We start from the raw sequence: 5,830 nt of genomic DNA, 5'->3' as shown, positions 1-5,830 counted from the left end.
TTTTACATTGTTGCTTTTGTTTCATTTATACTTTTACTTTTTCTAATAATTTTCTTTCTTTTTCTAGTTTTATTTTATTTTTTATTTTTATTCTTTATTATTGCTCTGCCTTATTTATTTATTTATTTTTTTGCCATGTCACGTGGCTTGCGGGATCTTGGCACCCAGACAGGGTCAGCCCAGAGCTCCTGTGGTGGGAGCACTGAGTCCAAACCACTGGACTAACAGAGAACCTCAGACCCCAGGGAATATTAATCAGAGTGAGGCATCCCAGAGGTCCTAATCTCTACATCAAGACCAGGCTCCACACAACTGGTTACAAGCACCAGTGCTGGACACCACAGGTCAAACAACTAATAAGACAGGAACACAGCCCAACCCAACAACAAGAAAAATGAGATGACAAAAAAAATACGTTACAGATGAAGGAGCAAAGTAAACACCTACAAGACCAAATAAATGAAGAGGAAATAGGCAACCTACCTGAAAAAGAATACAGAGTAATGATAGTAAAGATGATCCAAAATCTCAGAAACAGAATGGAGTCATGGATTGAGAAAATACAAAAAATGTTTAACAAAGACCTAGAAGAACTAAAGAACAAACAAACAGTGATGAACAACACAATAACTGAAATGAAAAATACTCTAGAAGGAATCAACAGAGAATAACTGAGGCAGCAGAACAAATAAGTGACCTGGAAGATGGAATGGTGGAAATAACCATCAAGGAGCAGAATAAAGAAAAAAGAATGAAAAGAACTGAAGACAGACTTAGAGACTTCTGGGACAATATTAAATGTACCAACATTTGAATTACAGGGGTTCCAGAAGAAGAAGAGAAAGAGAAAGGATCTGAAAAAATATTTGAAGAGATTATAGTCAAAAACGTCCCTTACATGAGAAGAAAATAGCCACCTAAGTCCAGGAAGAGCAGAGAGTCCCATACAGGATAAACCCTAGAAGAAACACACCAAGACACATTTAATCAAACTAACAAAAAGTAAATTCAAAGAAACAATACTAAAAGCAGCAAGGAAAAAGCAACAAATAACATACAAGGGAAACAACATAAGGGTATCAGCTGATTTTTCAGCAGAAACTCTGCAGGCCAGAGGAGTGGCAGAGTATATTTAAAGTGATGAAACGGAAAAACCTACAACAAAGATTACTCTACCCAGCAAGGATCTCACTCACATTCAATGGAGAAATTAAAACCTTTAAAGACAAGCAAAAACTAGGAGAATTCAGCAACACCAAACCAGCTTTACAACAATTGCTAAAGGAACTTCTCTTGATGGGAAACACAAAAGAAGAAAAGACCCACAAAAATGAACCCAAAACAATTAAGAAAATGATAATAGGAACATACATATTGATAATTACCTTGAATGTAAATGGATTAAATGCTCCAACCAAAAGACACAGACTGGCTAAATGGATACAAAAAGAAGACCCATACACATACTATCTACAAGAGACCCACTTCAGACCTAGAAACACATACAGCTTGAAAGTGAGAGGATGGAAAAATATATTCCATACAAATGGAAATCAAAAGGAACCTGGAGTAACAATTCTCACATCAGATAAAATAGACTTTCAAATAAAGACTATTACAAGAGATAAGGAAGGACACTACATAATGATCAAGGGATCAATCCAAGAAGAAGATATAAAAAATTATAAATATTTATGCATCCAACATAGGAGCACCTCAATACATAAGGCAAATGCTAACAGCCATAAAAGGAGAAATCAACAGTATCACAATAATAGTGGGGGACATTAACACCCCACTTACACCAATGGACAGATCATCCAAATAGAAAATAAATAAGGAACAGAAACTTTAAATGACACAACAGACCAGATAGATTTAATTGATATTTATATGACATTCCACCCAAAAGTGGCAGAATCCACTCTCTTCTCAAGTGCACATGGAAAGAATATTCTCAAGGATAGATCACATCTTGACTCCAAGTCAGGCCTCAGAAAATTTAAGAAAACTGAAATCATATCAAGCATCTTTTCTGACCACAACTCTATGAGATTAGAAAACAATTACAGGAAAAAAAACTGTAAAAAACACAAACACATGGAGGCTAAACAGTGTGCTGCTAAATAGCCAAGCAATCACTAAAGAAATCAAACAGAAAATTTAAAAACGCACAGAAATAAATGACAACAAAACCACAATGACCCAAAACCCATAGGTCGCAGTAAAATCGGTTCTAACAGGGAAGTTTATAGTAATTCAATCTCACCTCATGAAACAAGAAAAACCTCAAATAAACAATCTAACCTTACACCTAAATCAACTAGAGAATGAATGACAAACAAAACCCAAAGTTAGTAGAAGGAAAGAAACCATAAGGATCAGAGCAGAAATTAATAAAATAGAAAAAAAGAAAACAAGAGCAATGACCAATAAAACTAAAGTTGGTACTTTGAGAAGATAAACAAAATTGATAAATCTTTAGCCAGACTCATCAAAAAAAAATGGAGAGGACTCAAATCAATAAAATTAGAAATGAAAAAGGAAAAATTACAATTGACACCAGAGAAATACAAAGGATCATGAGAGATTACTACAAGCAACTATATGCCAATAAAATGGACAACCTGGAAGAAATGGAAAAATTCTGGGAAAGGTACAACCCTTGAAGACTGAACCAGGAAGAAGTAGAAAGTATAAACAGACCAAACACAAGTAATGAAATTGAAACTTATTAAAAATCTTCCAACAAACAGAAGTCCAGGACCCGATGGCTTCACAGGTGAATTCTACCAAACATTTAGAAAAGAGCTAACACCTATCCTTCTCAAACTCTTCCAAAAAATTGCAGAGGAATGAACACTCCCAAACTGGTTCTATGAGGCCACCATCACCCTGATACCAATACCAGACAAATATATTAAAAAAAGAAGAAAATTACAGACCAATATCACTGATGAACATAGAAGCAAAAAAACCTCAACAAAACACTAGCAAACAGAATCCAACAAAACATTATAAGGATCATACACCATGTTCAAGTGGGATTTATCCCAGCGATGCAAGGATTCTTCAATATATGCAAATCAATCAACGTGGTACACCACATTAACAAATTAAAGAATAAAAACTATATGATCATCCCAATAGATGCAGAAAAAGCTTTTGACAAAATTCCACACCCATTCATGATGAATACTCTCCAGAAGGTGGGCCTAGAGGGAACCTAACTTAACATAATAAAGGCCATATATAACAAACCCACAGCAAACTTCATTCTCAATGGTAAAAAACCGAAAGTATTTCCACTAAGATCAGGAACAAGACAAGGATGTCCACTCTCAACATTATTATTCAACAGAGTCTTGGAAGTCCTAGCCACAGAAATCAGAGAAGAAAAAGAAATAAAAGGAATCCAGATTGGAAAAGAACAAGTAAAACTGTCACTGTTTGCAGATGACATGATACTATACTTAGAAAATCTGAAAGATATCACCAGACAACTACTAGAGCTAATCAGTGAATTTGGTAAAGTTGCAGGATACAAAATTAATACACAGAAATCTCTGGCATTCCTATACACTAACAACAAAAAACCAGAAAGAGAAATTAAGGAGACAATCCCATTTACCACTGCAACAAAAAGAATAAAATATCTAGGAATAAACCTACCTAAGGAGGCAAAAGACCTGTACACAGAAAATTATAAGACACTAATGAAAGAAATCAAAGATGACACAAACAGATGGAGAGATATACCATGTTCTTGGATTGGAAGAATCAATATTGTGAAAATGACTATACTACCAAAAGCAATCTGTAGATTCAATGCAATCCCTATCAAATTACCAATGGTATTTTTCGCAGAATTAGAACAAAAAATTTCACAATTTGTATGGTAACACATAAGACCCCGAATAGCCAAAGCAATCTTGAGAAAGAAAGAGAGAGCTGGAGGAATCACGTTCCCTGACTTCAGACTACAATACAAAGCTACAGTAACCAAGACAGTATGGTACTGGCACAAAAACAGAAATATAGATCAGTGGAAGAGGTTAGAACTCCCAGATTTAAACCCACGCACCTCTGGTCACCTAATCTATGATAAAGGAGTCAAGAATATACAATGTAGAATAGACAGCCTCTTCAATAAGTGGTGCTGGGAAAACTGGAAAGCTACATGTAAAAGAATGAAATTAGAACACTCCCTAACACTGTACAGAAAAATAAAGTCAAAATGAATTAAAGACCTAAATGTAATCCTGGACACTATAAAACTCTTAGAGGAGGGCTTCCCTGGTGGCGCAGTGGTTGAGAGTCTGCCTGCCAATGCAGGGGACACGGGTTTGTGCCCCCGTCCAGGAAGATCCCACATGCCGCAGAGCGGCTGGGCCCATGAGCCATGGCCACTGAGCCTGCGCATCTGGCGCCTGTGCTCCGTAACGGGAGAGGTCACAACAGTGAGAGGCCCGCATACCGCAAAAAGAAAAAAAATACTCTTAGAGGAAGTATTACTCAGCCTTCAAAAGGAAGGAAATTGGGTCATTTGTAGAGACATGGTTGGACCTAGGGTGTGTCATACAGAGTGATGTAAGTCAGAAAGAGAAAAACATATATCATATATTAACTTATATATGTGGAATCTAGAAAAATAGTACATATGAACCTATTTTCAGGGCAGGAATAGAGACACAGATGTAGAGAACAGATGTGTGGACACAGTGGGGGAAGGGGAGGGTTTGATGAATTGGGAGATTAGGTTTGACCTAAATACACTACTACCATGGTTAAAATAGATAGCTAGTGGGAACTTGCAGTATAGCACAGGGAGCTCATTTCGGTGCTCTCTGATGGGTGAGATGGGGGGTGGGAGTGGGAGGGAGGTCCAAGAGGGAGGGGATATATGTGTACATATAGCTGATTCACTTCGTTGTACAGCAGAAACTAACACAACATTGCAAAGCAGTTATACTCCAATAAAAAAACACAAATGTTTGTTGAATACACACATGTGTACGTGTGCACACATATACACTCACACATTTACAAATGGATATATGTATGTGTATGCTCATAAGCAAAAAGGACATGGTGAAATTTTAGCATATGAAGAATAAGGCAACATTCAGCAAACTTCCAAGAAGCAAAAATTAATTACAAAGGTGAGAATCATACAGATACCAAACTTATTAGCAACAGTGGAGCAATATAATAAAACATTAGGAAATCTGTTATAAAATAAATACCATCTCATATACAATGAGAATTTCATATCAGGGAAATGTTACTCAGACCTTTCAATAGTTTCACTCTTTGAAATAAATATTGAATAATATTGTAGAGTTAAATTTTTGCTAAATAAGAAAGACAGTAATCAGTTGTAGCAATGCCTTAATTTGTATCAGGAAAAATTATTTTCAACCTAGAATTGTATTCAATCAAGCGTAAGGCAAAATAATATTTTTGTCATGCAAAAAACCAAGAAAGCACTTGGGAAAAACTGTTTGTTGATTGAATGAATAAATCTTCCCTTTCTGGACCTCTAGCAACATCGACCATTGCCCAGGGACCAATGAGCTCTTCCTGTCCCCTGACTATTCCAGAGTCCAACTAAGAACTTCAGCCCTTTTTGCACCACAAAAGGCTATTCACATTTATATTCACTGTCCATTCAGCTATACTCACCTGATTTCAAAATAAATTTGCTCCTTGCTTCCCAATTCTTATATTCTTTGAATTTAATTTTTAGATCTTACACCACCCATGCCTACAACCACACACACACACACACACACACACCTATAACAAAACAACTCACTCCCTTCAATAT

This window comes from Neophocaena asiaeorientalis, unplaced genomic scaffold (genome assembly GCF_003031525.2).
Source record: "Neophocaena asiaeorientalis asiaeorientalis breed wild unplaced genomic scaffold, Neophocaena_asiaeorientalis_V1.1 scaffold491, whole genome shotgun sequence".
NCBI lineage: Eukaryota > Metazoa > Chordata > Mammalia > Artiodactyla > Phocoenidae > Neophocaena > Neophocaena asiaeorientalis.
This window is presented reverse-complemented; position numbering follows the sequence as displayed.